Here is a 13,753-nt window from a genome sequence, read left to right as displayed (position 1 = left end):
AGATTAAAATTTACATAAAAGATTTTAGAGTTGTATATGCCATTTCTGGTGTTTAAAATGAGAAGTGTCTTTTTTTTTTAAACAAAAAGAGGGGAGCGCATTCATTAAAATATTTCTCACTGAGTCCATGGTTGTGCAGGAGCGGGGCGGATCCCTACAAATAGGAACTCTCTCCGCTCCCCCAGAACAGTTTGGTCTCTCGGGATCCTGTTGTGGTGCTCAGAGGAGACCCCCGCCCTGTTGCTCCTTCCCACCTGCCTCACCCGGAGAGTCAGGCCGCCGCTGCTTTGACCTTTTCCCGTGGGTCTCCGGCTCCTTCGTCCGAATGGGCACAGAGGCGATTCTTCTTTGCAGCTGTGTCCTAGGCTTGCCGCCTGCAGCTTCGGCCGTTTTGACCGTCGCTGCAGCCATTCGGAGCACAGCCACGGGGGGGATCTGCTTGTGCTTCCTTACCAGCAAGTTCCTGGAGGTCCATATGGCGTCTTTGATGGCGGCAAGGGTGAGCCATTGTTTGGCAAAGTCACAGGCTGGGATTGACTTTTGGCTCACCCCATACATCACCAGCTGTGCTGTGAGGACCTCCCTCGCTGGCAAGTACGGGAATTGCAAGGAGCCGGCTGTCGCCCACTGGTCTACGGCAGCGCTGCACTCCCAGAGCAGATGCCTCACCGTCTCAGGCGCGCCACAACCTGGTCGGGGGCAAGTTGGGTGCGCTGACATGCCCCGAGAGTGCATTACGGCTCTGACTGGGAGGATCTCGTGAGCCACCATCCATGACAGGTCCCGGAGTCTGTTTGGGAGAGCGGAATGGTTCACGTTTCTCCAAACTTTTGAGGGCTTGCCAAATGCAAGCCAGCACACTGGACTCGCTGGTTCCCGCTCCTGCACAGCAGAAATGAGAGAACGGTGGTCAGTTAAAATATGCAACTCCTCTCGCTCGAGGCTAAAATGCTTTAAAAAGGATCGGATAAAAGCGTAAGCAGGGGGCAAGTTAAAAGACACGGGTACTTTAAGATCGCTGGGTAAAATCCTTAATCTCCTGAGGTAGGTCCCCATCCAGAACTGTGCCATTGCTGCGGTCTTGGGGTTTCTGGATGGGGCCGTGGCAGCTGTGACATGTAATGCTGTGTATCTGCTTCCTAAAAACAAGTTAAGATCAGGTACTGCTTTTCCTCCTTTCTCCTTTGTTTTCTTCATGACACTCCTTTGCAGTCTCTCCCATTTTGATCCCCACAGGAAATAAAAGATTGTCCTTTCCAGGTCCAGTATCACTCTTCTGGGTGGGATAAAAACAGAGCTGATCAGTAAAAGCAAAGGTAAAATCACAGCTTTGATGATTAAAACCTTTCCTTCCATGGTCAGTCCTCTAAGTCCCCAGTACCCCAGTCTCTGTCTGACTTTCCCTACCATGTCCGGCCAATTTGCATTCCCACCCCCTTCCCCATCAAATTTGATCCCGAGTATTTTCTGGTGCGTCGCAGTAACAGTCAGAGGTAGTCCCGTCGTCTCAGTAGCTGTCCACGGCCCAAGAAGCTGGGCTTGGGTCTTGCTTCTGTTAAGCTTTGACCCAGAGGCCCGCCCAAACCAGTCAGTCAAGTCGAGTGTCCTGTTTACAGATAAAAGGTCAGTGCATAAAATGTTTATGTCGTCCATATATAAAATACATTTCGTAACAAGTCCCCCACTCCCCGGGACTTGCACCCCACTGATCCATTTGTCCCTTCTCAAGATCTGTGCCAGTGGCTCAATACAGATAACATAAAGGAGGGCAGATAACGGACAACCCTGACGGACACCGCAGTTTACATTGACTGCTTTTGTCAGATGCCCATTAACAATGAATTTGCTGGTAATGCCCCGGTACAGCAATCCCACCCAGGCTATGAACCTCTCTGGAAAGCCCAATTTTTGCAGTACCTGGAAGAGGTACTGGTGCGAGACCCGATCAAAAGCCTTTTCAAAATCTAAATTGAGGACTACTAGCCGAATGTTTCTGTCTCTCGCATAACAGATGGTGTCTCGGATCAGTACGAGGCTGTCAGTGATCTTCCTCCCTGGAATGGCACAGGCTTGATCCGGGTGAATCAAGTCCTCTAAAAACAAAGTCATACGTGATGCTAAAAGTTTACTAAAAAGCTTGCAGTCAAAGTTTAAAAGGGTGATAGGTCTCCAGTTCTTCAGGTCCGTCTTGTCTTTGTCCTTGTGAATTAGAGTCACTATCCCTACTCTAAAGCTGTCGGGAAGTCGATCTAGTCGTTCAAAATCCGTAAAAACAGTGAGCAGGTCAGGTGCTAAAATGTCCCAAAATGTTAGATAAAATTCCAAGGGAAGCCCATCTTCTCCTGGGGACTTCCCTGTTTTAAAACTCTGTATACATTTATTTAACTCTTGGGTACTAAAATCTTGCGTTAAAAGCACACTGTCCTCTATGGTATGTTCTATAAATTTTAAAACTTTGCTTATGGTGTCTTCATCAACGGGCTTTTCATGATATAATTCTTCATAAAAGCGTTCAATTGTTGTTTTAATGTCCTTTGTTGTTTCAGCAGTGCACCCATTTTCTTGACTTAGTTTTAAAATGCTTCCCCTTTTGTTTAAAATTTTCTTAAAAAAATATCTTGTGCACTTTTCACCTTCTTCTATCTCTCTTTCCTTACTCCTTAAAATAACACCTTTGCTTTTAATTTCTGCTAAGACCGACATTTCCGATTTGATTTCTTGTATTTCTGCGTTAAAATCCATCCCTTGTTGGTTCAGTTTAAAATATCTCTGGAGTCGCTTTTGCAGTCCCAACATGCGTCTGTTGTCCCTATCTTTCTTTTTCTTACCTGCCTGTCTAAAGAAAGTCTGGGTCCGACCCTTCACCATTTCCCACCAATGTGCACGTGTGTCGTAAAAGTCTTGAAGGGTCTGCCACTCTTGGTACTGCTCCCTGTACTGACTAACTAACTCCCTAACTTCTAAAAGGGAGCAGTTGAGTTTCCACAGACCACTTCCTGATGTCACACCCGAGGGTAGTGAGAGGGTGCAGGAAAGCATAACGTGATTGGAAAAGAAAACAGGGGTCAATCTAGCATCGGTTGGCGGGCAGTCCCTAGATAAAAGGTAGTCTATGCGAGAGGCTCTGGTGCCATCACCACTGAACCAGGTGAAGCCCTCCTCTCTAGGATGCATGGCTTTAAAACAGTCCAACAGTTTAAAATCCCTGCATATGCCCTGTAATAAAACCGATGTTTTATCCATTTTAAAATCTTCCCCTGCTCTTTTCCTATCCTCCCTGTTCAGGATGCAATTAAAATCCCCTCCTACAACTAATGGTGCCCTACCTAGCATGTGGAACTGCAAGTCTTCTAAAAGTTCATACCTGTCATTTTTGTCATTAAAGCCATAAATATTTAAAACGTTAAAATCCCTTCCCATAAAAGTCATATGTGCTAAAAGGGCCCGCCCGTTTCTCACCACTGTGCTGCCTTTCACCGAGACAAGAGGGTTTTTGATTAAAATAGCCACTCCGTCATTTTTGTTTGCGTTTGACCCGCTCCATATTGATGTCTTTGGCCATAACTCCTCCCATTCTTTGTAGTGGTTTAAAAACGGTAGGCCGCATTCCTGGATTAAAAACACATCTGACTGAAAGGAACTGAGAAAGGATAAAACAGTTTGGGCTCTAACTCTCGACTTCACGCTTCTCACATTGATGGTTGAGAAGGTGAGAGTCATGAGTAGGGTTAAAAATAACAAGTATGAAATTTTAAAAGACAAAGAGCTGTTACAGTATTAAAATGTCTTTAGAAAGACAGTCAGTCACATTCATGTGAATGAGGCTCTTCCTTCACTCTTATGGGTGTAGAGTGACGGGTTTGAGCTGCATTCCCTTTCGGACTCGGGGGGTTGGCCTCTCACGCAACCTTTGATTTAGTGCCCTGTCCCGAGGGGTTGATTGCAGAGCTATTGTTAAGAAAGAGACCTCATTGGGTGAATCGGAGGGGAAGACTCTGGGCTCCTCCACAGATGAACTGTCTGAGGGGTACCCAGCTCTTCCCCTCTTCTCTGAGACTATTGGAGAGTCAGAGGACAATTCTGATAGAGGCCTCTTGGCCTGCTGGGCATCGGGGAGGGTGGCATCCTCGCTTACACCTTGTGACAAATCATTTTCTTCTTCTGTGTTAGCTCCGCCCACTGCCTGAATTACCCCAATCTCCTCGTCACTCTCCTCTGGTGGGGCAACTGCAGGTCCCTCCCCTTCTCCCGCCTCACCTGATCCCTGCTCTCCAATCACAGGATTTGGCGGGAGATTTGAATTTTCCAGCCCAGCTTCTTCAAGTAGCTCCCTAACCGTTTCGTGCTGTCCTTCATTTTGTCCATTTCCAGCTTGTTTTGTCGCTTTCAGTTTGTTGGCGAAGGACTTAGGGCAGTCTCTGAAAAGGTGATTTGTCTCCCCACAGAGATTGCACTTTCTGCCATTGGTGCATTCTTCAAAAGTATGACCAATTTCTCTGCATTTTCCACAAATAATCTGCTTGCAAGCCTCAGCCAGGTGCCCATGCTCACCACACTTGCGGCAGAGCTTGGGCTGGCCCTGGTAATGAATGTAGCCCCTGTTTGTACCCAGAACTATCACAGATGGCAGATGTTTCAGGCCCTGGAAACCTTGAGGGTCCTGCCATTGTTGAATGGGGACCCTCCAGGCACAGTTCCAAATGCCATCCTCATCTCTCACCTTGGTAGCCTGACCTTTAACAGTGCAGTATCTACCCAACCACGAACAAATGTCCTCCGCATTCACCGTCTCATTGAACATTCTGACAATTACCGTTTTAGAGGCATTGTCGGTCAGTTTCTCGACATCGAAGGTGGAGAAATGGGTCTTGGCATTTTCAAATTTTGTCCAGAAGTCTCGAAGCAGTACAGCAGAGCGAAAGCTTACATCAAATCCTTTGTTGAAAGGCAATGTCACGATACAGTTAATGTCGTCAGGCCTAAAATTGAGCACTTTTTGAATTTGCTTCCTGGAGAAGTCAAGTCTCGACATCTCCAGGAGCTTTCCATCAATTTCTTTAAAACTGAATCGCACGCTGTGGTGCCTCCGCATGCCAGCATGGTAGGCCGACATGGTGGAGGCACCACGACTACTTAAAACTAACAAAAACTATGTAAACCTCTTAAGAAAAGTAAAAGCGTGCTTAAAAAAACAATAAATAAATAAAACTTGTACTTACCCGCAGAGCAAATGTAGTCTCTTGTGAAAATACGTACAACAACAGTAGAGTTGTGATATTTGCACAAAGAGCCAAAAATATACCTCCTAAAGGTGACAAACCGATGCCACGACAGGCAAAAGTTTTCCACCAACGAGAGGCGATCGCAGTCCTAGCCAAAAGGCCGAGAAGCGATGACCCCCAAGCGCTTGCTGCCCAGTGCAACCTCCTGGGGCGGGTCTCACTTGTCGTGGTGCCGTCGTCTCCATTGGGCACGAGAATGGCTGCTTGCGCATGAGAACAGCTGCCTGCACGTCACGCCCGCCCGTAGTGAATCGCTCCGGTCTCGGCTTGCTGTTCACAAATGCACAAGGCTCAACCAAATGGCAAAGCCTGTCAAAAATAGGTTCAACTCAGTGGTGTTCCTCTCCACGGAAGTCTTTAGTAAAAGGCGAAAGACTTGTGCGCTATGAAGAGAAACCAGAGCATGTACAGCCCTCCGCACCGGAGCGGCCAAAGACCCTCGTGGTCCCAGTCATTACGCTCACGGTGAGCCTCGCTTGTGCCGCCTTCCAAATCCCACTGCCATAGTGCATAAAATGTTTACGTCGTCCGTATGCGAAATACATTTGGTAACGAGTCCCCCACTCCCCGGGACTGCCACCCCATTGATACGTTTGTCCCTTCACGTGATGCTAAAAGTTTACTAAAAAGTCTACAGTCCAAGTTTAAAAGAGCGATAGGTCTCCAGTTCTTCGAGTCTGTCTTGTCTTTGTCCTTGTGAAGTAGAGTCACTATCCCTGCTCTACGTTGTCAGTCAGTTTCTCAACATCAAGAGCGGAAACCCGGGTCTCTGCGTTTTCAAAACAGCACAACAGCAGAGCGAAAGCTAACATCAAATCCCTTGTTAAATGGCAACGTCACAATGCAGGTCACAGCCATTACCCTTCCCTTGCCCACGTTATCTCAGGGGGCAACACTCCTTCTCTCCCATGTACCTTGCTTCCAAACAATAGGGAACACTCTCTCTCTCTCTCTCTCTCTCTCTCTCTCTCTCTCTCGCCTGCGCTTTTTGAGCACGCAACTTCTCTTTGCATCGGCACTGCCCCTTTCCCCGCTCGCCACGGCCACGGCCATTCGAGACTGTGAGACAAACGAGCGGCCACGAGGGACACGGGCGAGGTGACCGCAGGATTTATTTCCGTTTATTTTTTTGGCCACGACTCCGGGCCTCCGGCACCGGAGGCCGTTGCGTCGCATCTGTTTCCGGACATAGCGGCACCTGGGGCAGGCGGGGCTTCGTTCAAATTGCTTTTCCACAGGGCCTGAGAAGGGTGCACCGTTCGGCGGCGCTGCAATACCGGGTCGATGCGTGGAGCGAATGGGGCAAGCCCCTTGTTCGGCCCCTGCTGCCAAAAATCCGTTTAATATGTTGTCCCCGTATAGAGGACGTATCAGATATTAAACTGATAAGAACAGATACTACACTTGATCTTAGCCAAAAGGCCGAGAAGCGATGACCCCCAAGCGCTTGCTGCCCAGTGCAACCTCCTGGGGCGGGTCTCACTTGTCGTGGTGCCGTCGTCTCCATTGGGCACGAGAATGGCTGCTTGCGCATGAGAACAGCTGCCTGCACGTCACGCCCGCCCGTAGTGAATCGCTCCGGTCTCGGCTTGCTGTTCACAAATGCACAAGGCTCAACCAAATGGCAAAGCCTGTCAAAAATAGGTTCAACTCAGTGGTGTTCCTCTCCACGGAAGTCTTTAGTAAAAGGCGAAAGACTTGTGCGCTATGAAGAGAAACCAGAGCATGTACAGCCCTCCGCACCGGAGCGGCCAAAGACCCTCGTGGTCCCAGTCATTACGCTCACGGTGAGCCTCGCTTGTGCCGCCTTCCAAATCCCACTGCCATAGTGCATAAAATGTTTACGTCGTCCGTATGCGAAATACATTTGGTAACGAGTCCCCCACTCCCCGGACTGCCACCCCATTGATCGTTTGTCCCTTCACGTGATGCTAAAAGTTTACTAAAAGTCTACAGTCCAAGTTTAAAAGAGCGATAGGTCTCCAGTTCTTCGAGTCTGTCTTGTCTTTGTCCTTGTGAAGTAGAGTCACTATCCCTGCTCTACGTTGTCAGTCAGTTTCTCAACATCAAGAGCGGAAACCCGGGTCTCTGCGTTTTCAAAACAGCACAACAGCAGAGCGAAAGCTAACATCAAATCCCTTGTTAAATGGCAACGTCACAATGCAGGTCACAGCCATTACCCTTCCCTTGCCCACGTTATCTCAGGGGGCAACACTCCTTCTCTCCCATGTACCTTGCTTCCAAACAATAGGGAACACTCTCTCTCTCTCTCTCTCTCTCTCTCTCTCTGTCTCTCGCCTGCGCTTTTTGAGCACGCAACTTCTCTTTGCATCGGCACTGCCCCTTTCCCCCGCTCGCCACGGCCACGGCCATTCGAGACTGTGAGACAAACGAGCGGCCACGAGGGACACGGGCGAGGTGACCGCAGGATTTATTTCCGTTTATTTTTTTGGCCACGACTCCGGGCCTCCGGCGCCGGAGGCCGTTGCGTCGCATCTGTTTCCGGGCCTTAGCGGCACCTGGGCAGGGGCGGCTTCGTTCAAATTGCTTTTCCACAGGGCCTGAGAAGGGTGCACCGTTCGGCGGCGCTGCAATACCGGTCGATGCGTGGGCGAATGGGGCAAGCCCTTGTTCGGCCCCTGCTGCCAAAAATCCGTTTAATATGTTGTCCTCGTATAGAGGACGTATCAGATATTAAACTGATAAGAACAGATACTACACTTGATCTTAGCCAAAAGGCGAGAAGCGATGACCCCAAGCGCTTGCTGCCCAGTGCAACCTCCTGGGGCGGGTCTCACTTGTCGTGGTGCCGTCGTCTCCATTGGGCACGAGAATGGCTGCTTGCGCATGAGAACAGCTGCCTGCACGTCACGCCCGCCCGTAGTGAATCGCTCCGGTCTCGGCTTGCTGTTCACAAATGCACAAGGCTCAACCAAATGGCAAAGCCTGTCAAAAATAGGTTCAACTCAGTGGTGTTCCTCTCCACGGAAGTCTTTAGTAAAAGGCGAAAGACTTGTGCGCTATGAAGAGAAACCAGAGCATGTACAGCCCTCCGCACCGGAGCGGCCAAAGACCCTCGTGGTCCCAGTCATTACGCTCACGGTGAGCCTCGCTTGTGCCGCCTTCCAAATCCCACTGCCATAGTGCATAAAATGTTTACGTCGTCCGTATCCTAAATACATTTGGTAACGAGTCCCCCACTCCCCGGGACTGCCACCCCATTGATACGTTTGTCCCTTCACGTGATGCTAAAAGTTTACTAAAAAGTCTACAGTCCAAGTTTAAAAGAGCGATAGGTCTCCAGTTCTTCGAGTCTGTCTTGTCTTTGTCCTTGTGAAGTAGAGTCACTATCCCTGCTCTCGTTGTCAGTCAGTTTCTCAACATCAAGGCGGAAACCCGGGTCTCTGCGTTTTCAAAACAGCACAACAGCAGGCGAAAGCTAACATCAAATCCCTTGTTAAATGGCAACGTCACAATGCAGGTCACAGCCATTACCCTTCCCTTGCCCACGTTATCTCAGGGGGCAACACTCCTTCTCTCCCATGTACCTTGCTTCCAAACAATAGGGAACACTCTCTCTCTCTCTCTCTCTCTCTGTCTCTCGCCTGCGCTTTTTGAGCACGCAACTTCTCTTTGCATCGGCACTGCCCCTTTCCCCGCTTCGCCACGGCCCACGGCCATTCGAGACTGTGAGACAAGCAGCGGCCACGAGGGACACGGGCGAGGTGACCGCAGGATTTATTTCCGTTTATTTTTTTGGCCACGACTCCGGGCCTCCGGCGCCGGAGGCCGTTGCGTCGCATCTGTTTCCGGACGCAACGGCACCCGGGGCAGGGCGGGGCTTCGTTCAAATTGCTTTTTCCACAGGGCCTGAGAAGGGTGCACCGTTCCCGGCGGCGCTGCAATACCGGGTCGATGCGTGGGCGAATGGGGCAAGCCCTTGTTCGGCCCCTGCTGCCAAAAATCCGTTTAATATGTTGTCCCGTATAGAGGGCGTATCAGATATTAAACTGATAAGAACAGATACTACACTTGATCTTAGCCAAAAGGCCGAAGCGATGACCCCCAAGCGCTTGCTGCCCAGTGCAACCTCCTGGGGCGGGTCTCACTTGTCGTGGTGCCGTCGTCTCCATTGGGCACGAGAATGGCTGCTTGCGCATGAGAACAGCTGCCTGCACGTCACGCCCGCCCGTAGTGAATCGCTCCGGTCTCGGCTTGCTGTTCACAAATGCACAAGGCTCAACCAAATGGCAAAGCCTGTCAAAAATAGGTCCAACCCAGTGGTGTTCCTCTCCACGGAAGTCTTTAGTAAAAGGCGAAAGACTTGTGCGCTATGAAGAGAAACCAGAGCATGTACAGCCCTCCGCACGGGCGGCCAAAGACCCTCGTGGTCCCAGTCATTACGCTCACGGTGAGCCTAAATGTGCCGCCTTCCAAATCCCACTGCCATAGTGCATAAAATGTTTACGTCGTCCGTATGCGAAATACATTTGGTAACGAGTCCCCCACTCCCCGGGACTGCCACCCCATTGATACGTTTGTCCCTTCACGTGATGCTAAAGTTTACTAAAAAGTCTACAGTCCAAGTTTAAAAAGCGATAGGTCTCCAGTTCTTGAGTCTGTCTTGTCTTTGTCCTTGTGAAGTAGAGTCACTATCCCTGCTCTACGTTGTCAGTCAGTTTCTCAACATCAAGGCGGAAACCGGGTCTCTGCGTTTTCAAAACAGCACAACAGCAGAGCGAAAGCTAACATCAAATCCCTTGTTAAATGGCAACGTCACAATGCAGGTCACAGCCATTACCCTTCCCTTGCCCACGTTATCTCAGGGGGCAACACTCCTTCTCTCCCATGTACCTTGCTTCCAAACAATAGGGAACACTCTCTCTCTCTCTCTCTCTCTCTCTCCTGCGCTTTTTGAGCACGCAACTTCTCTTTGCATCCGCACTGCCCCTTTTCCCCGCTTCGCCACGGCCACGGCCATTCGAGACTGTGAGACAAGCAGCGGCCACGAGGACAGGCGAGGTGACCGCAGGATTTATTTCCGTTTATATTCGGACCTTAGCGGCACCCGGGGCAGGGCGGGGCTTCGTTCAAATTGCTTTTTCCACAGGGCCTGAGAAGGGTGCACCGTTCCCGGCGGCGCTGCAATACCGGTCGATGCGTGGGCGAATGGGGCAAGCCCTTGTTCGGCCCCTGCTGCCAAAAATCCGTTTAATATGTTGTCCCATTATAGAGGGCGTATCAGATATTAAACTGATAAGAACAGATACTACACTTGATCTTAGCCAAAAGGCCGAGAAGCGATGACCCCCAAGCGCTTGCTGCCCAGTGCAACCTCCTGGGCGGGTCTCACTTGTCGTGGTGCCGTCGTCTCCATTGGGCACGAGAATGGCTGCTTGCGCATGACAACAGCTGCCTGCACGTCACGCCCGCCCGTAGTGAATCGCTCCGGTCTCGGCTTGCTGTTCACAAATGCACAAGGCTCAACCAAATGGCAAAGCCTGTCAAAAATAGGTTCAACTCAGTGGTGTTCCTCTCCACGGAAGTCTTTAGTAAAAGGCGAAAGACTTGTGCGCTATGAAGAGAAACCAGAGAATGTACAGACCTCCGCACGGGCGGCCAAAAGACCCTCGTGGTCCCAGTCATTACGCTCACGGTGAGCCTCGCTTGTGCCGCCTTCCAAATCCCACTGCCATAGTGCATAAAATGTTTACGTCGTCCGTATGCGAAATACATTTGGTAACGAGTCCCCCACTCCCCGGGACTGCCACCCCATTGATACGTTTGTCCCTTCACGTGATGCTAAAGTTTACTAAAAGTCTACAGTCCAAGTTTAAAAAGCGATAGGTCTCCAGTTCTTGAGTCTGTCTTGTCTTTGTCCTTGTGAAGTAGAGTCACTATCCCTGCTCTACGTTGTCAGTCAGTTTCTCAACATCAAGGCGGAAACCGGGTCTCTGCGTTTTCAAAACAGCACAACAGCAGGCAGCTAACATCAAATCCCTTGTTAAATGTAGCGTCACAATGCAGGTCACAGCCATTACCCTTCCCTTGCCCACGTTATCTCAGGGTGCAACACTCCTTCTCTCCCATGTACCTTGCTTCCAAACAATAGGGAACACTCTCTCTCTCTCTCTCTCTCTCTCTCGCTTGCGCTTTTTGAGCACGCAACTTCTCTTTGCATCGGCACTGCCCCTTTCCCCCGCTCGCCACGGCCACGGCCATTCGAGACTGTGAGACAAGCGGCGGCCACGAGGACAGGCGAGGTGACCGCAGGATTTATTTCCGTTTATATTCCGGACCTTAGCGGCACCTGGGGCAGAGGCGGGGCTTCATTCAAATTGCTTTTTCCACAGGGCCTGAGAAGGGTGCACCGTTCGGCGGCGCTGCAATACCGGTCGATGCGTGGGCGAATGGGGCAAGCCCTTGTTCGGCCCCTGCTGCCAAAAATCCGTTTAATATGTTGTCCCATTATAGAGGGCGTATCAGATATTAAACTGATAAGAACAGATACTACACTTGATCTTAGCCAAAAGGCCGAGAAGCGATGACCCCCAAGCGCTTGCTGCCCAGTGCAACCTCCTGGGGCGGGTCTCACTTGTCGTGGTGCCGTCGTCTCCATTGGGCACGAGAATGGCTGCTTGCGCATGAGAACAGCTGCCTGCACGTCACGCCCGCCCGTAGTGAATCGCTCCGGTCTCGGCTTGCTGTTCACAAATGCACAAGGCTCAACCAAATGGCAAAGCCTGTCAAAAATAGGTTCAACTCAGTGGTGTTCCTCTCCACGGAAGTCTTTAGTAAAAGCGAAAGACTTGTGCGCTATGAAGAGAAACCAGAGCATGTACAGCCCTCCGCACGGGCGGCCAAAGACCCTCGTGGTCCCAGTCATTACGCTCACGGTGAGCCTCGCTTGTGCCGCCTTCCAAATCCCACTGCCATAGTGCATAAAATGTTTACGTCGTCCGTTATGTAAAATACATTTGGTAACAAGTCCCCACTCCCGGGACTGCCACCCCATTGATACGTTTGTCCCTTCACGTGATGCTAAAAGTTTACTAAAAAGTCTACAGTCCAAGTTTAAAAAGGCGATAGGTCTCCAGTTCTTGAGTCTGTCTTGTCTTTGTCCTTGTGAAGTAGAGTCACTATCCCTGCTCTACGTTGTCAGTCAGTTTCTCAACATCAAGAGGCGGAAACCGGGTCTCTGCGTTTTCAAAACAGCACAACAGCAGGCGAAAGCTAACATCAAATCCCTTGTTAAATGGCAACGTCACAATGCAGGTCACAGCCATTACCCTTCCCTTGCCCACGTTATCTCAGGGGGCAACACTCCTTCTCTCCCATGTACCTTGCTTCCAAACAATAGGGAACACTCTCTCTCTCTCTCTCTCTCTCTCTCTCTCTCTCTCTCTCCCCCGCTCTTTTTGCGCACGCAACCTCTCTTTGCATCGTCACTCCCCCTTTCCCCGCTTCGCCACGGCCACGGCCATTCGAGACTGTGAGACAAACGGCGGCCCACGAGGACAGGCGAGGTGACCGCAGGATTTATTTCCGTTTATATTCCGGACATAGCGGCACCTGGGGCAGGGCGGGGCTTCGTTCAAATTGCTTTTCCACAGGGCCTGAGAAGGGTGCACCGTTCGGCGGCGCTGCAATACCGGGTCGATGCGTGGGCGAATGGGGCAAGCCCTTGTTCGGCCCCTGCTGCCAAAAATCCGTTTAATATGTTGTCCCGTATAGAGGGCGTATCAGATATTAAACTGATAAGAACAGATACTACACTTGATCTTAGCCAAAAGGCCGAGAAGCGATGACCCCCAAGCGCTTGCTGACCAGTGCATCCTCATTGGGCGGGTCTCACTTGTCGTGTTGCCGTCGTCTCCATTGGGCACGAGAATGGCTGCTTGCGCATGAGAACAGCTGCCTGCACGTCACGCCCGCCCGTAGTGAATCGCTCCGGTCTCGGCTTGCTGTTCACAAATGCACAAGGCTCAACCAAATGGCAAAGCCTGTCAAAAATAGGTTCAACTCAGTGGTGTTCCTCTCCACGGAAGTCTTTAGTAAAAGGCGAAAGACTTGTGCGCTATGAAGAGAAACCAGAGCATGTACAGCCCTCCGCACCGGAGCGGCCAAAGACCCTCGTGGTCCCAGTCATTACGCTCACGGTGAGCCTCGCTTGTGCCGCCTTCCAAATCCCACTGCCATAGTGCATAAAATGTTTACGTCGTCCGTATGCGAAATACATTTGGTAACGAGTCCCCCACTCCCCGGGACTGCCACCCCATTGATACGTTTGTCCCTTCACGTGATGCTAAAAGTTTACTAAAAGTCTACAGTCCAAGTTTAAAAAAGCGATAGGTCTCCAGTTCTTGAGTCTGTCTTGTCTTTGTCCTTGTGAAGTAGAGTCACTATCCCTGCTCTACGTTGTCAGTCAGTTTCTCAACATCAAGGCGGAAACCGGGTCTCTGCGTTTTCAA

The 13,753-nt window shown here is 50.5% G+C and overlaps 13 non-coding genes across 13 annotated transcripts; all 13 read right to left on the bottom strand.

Moving 5' to 3' along the window:
* Positions 1-5,569: 5,569 nt before the first annotated feature.
* LOC121965967 (U5 spliceosomal RNA) lies at positions 5,570-5,687 on the bottom strand. Its single transcript, XR_015778351.1, has one exon. It is a non-coding gene; the product is annotated as a U5 spliceosomal RNA (small nuclear RNA).
* An 840-nt stretch (positions 5,688-6,527) lies between these two features.
* LOC148187900 (U2 spliceosomal RNA) lies at positions 6,528-6,716 on the bottom strand. Its single transcript, XR_015778272.1, has one exon. It is a non-coding gene; the product is annotated as a U2 spliceosomal RNA (small nuclear RNA).
* Positions 6,717-6,891: 175 nt separating this feature from the next.
* On the bottom strand, positions 6,892-7,009 carry LOC148187899 (U5 spliceosomal RNA). Its single transcript, XR_015778350.1, has one exon. It is a non-coding gene; the product is annotated as a U5 spliceosomal RNA (small nuclear RNA).
* Positions 7,010-7,847: 838 nt separating this feature from the next.
* Positions 7,848-8,032, bottom strand: LOC148187898 (U2 spliceosomal RNA). Its single transcript, XR_015778304.1, has one exon. It is a non-coding gene; the product is annotated as a U2 spliceosomal RNA (small nuclear RNA).
* Positions 8,033-8,206: 174 nt separating this feature from the next.
* On the bottom strand, positions 8,207-8,324 carry LOC148187897 (U5 spliceosomal RNA). The gene has a single exon (XR_015778349.1). It is a non-coding gene; the product is annotated as a U5 spliceosomal RNA (small nuclear RNA).
* Positions 8,325-9,156: 832 nt separating this feature from the next.
* LOC148187896 (U2 spliceosomal RNA) lies at positions 9,157-9,342 on the bottom strand. The gene has a single exon (XR_015778308.1). It is a non-coding gene; the product is annotated as a U2 spliceosomal RNA (small nuclear RNA).
* A 175-nt stretch (positions 9,343-9,517) lies between these two features.
* On the bottom strand, positions 9,518-9,635 carry LOC148187895 (U5 spliceosomal RNA). The gene has a single exon (XR_015778258.1). It is a non-coding gene; the product is annotated as a U5 spliceosomal RNA (small nuclear RNA).
* A 764-nt stretch (positions 9,636-10,399) lies between these two features.
* LOC148187894 (U2 spliceosomal RNA) lies at positions 10,400-10,587 on the bottom strand. Its single transcript, XR_015778292.1, has one exon. It is a non-coding gene; the product is annotated as a U2 spliceosomal RNA (small nuclear RNA).
* Positions 10,588-10,761: 174 nt separating this feature from the next.
* On the bottom strand, positions 10,762-10,879 carry LOC148187893 (U5 spliceosomal RNA). The gene has a single exon (XR_015778253.1). It is a non-coding gene; the product is annotated as a U5 spliceosomal RNA (small nuclear RNA).
* Positions 10,880-11,642: 763 nt separating this feature from the next.
* Positions 11,643-11,828, bottom strand: LOC121938624 (U2 spliceosomal RNA). The gene has a single exon (XR_006105321.2). It is a non-coding gene; the product is annotated as a U2 spliceosomal RNA (small nuclear RNA).
* A 175-nt stretch (positions 11,829-12,003) lies between these two features.
* Positions 12,004-12,120, bottom strand: LOC148187892 (U5 spliceosomal RNA). The gene has a single exon (XR_015778262.1). It is a non-coding gene; the product is annotated as a U5 spliceosomal RNA (small nuclear RNA).
* A 782-nt stretch (positions 12,121-12,902) lies between these two features.
* Positions 12,903-13,088, bottom strand: LOC148187891 (U2 spliceosomal RNA). Its single transcript, XR_015778310.1, has one exon. It is a non-coding gene; the product is annotated as a U2 spliceosomal RNA (small nuclear RNA).
* Positions 13,089-13,263: 175 nt separating this feature from the next.
* LOC148187890 (U5 spliceosomal RNA) lies at positions 13,264-13,381 on the bottom strand. The gene has a single exon (XR_015778348.1). It is a non-coding gene; the product is annotated as a U5 spliceosomal RNA (small nuclear RNA).
* Between the last annotated feature and the right edge of the window lie 372 nt (positions 13,382-13,753).

Source organism: Plectropomus leopardus, chromosome 12, assembly GCF_026936395.1.
Source record: "Plectropomus leopardus strain MGB_pleo_1.0 chromosome 12, ASM2693639v1, whole genome shotgun sequence".
In the NCBI taxonomy this organism is placed as follows: domain Eukaryota; kingdom Metazoa; phylum Chordata; class Actinopteri; order Perciformes; family Serranidae; genus Plectropomus; species Plectropomus leopardus.
This window is presented reverse-complemented; position numbering and strand designations above follow the sequence as displayed.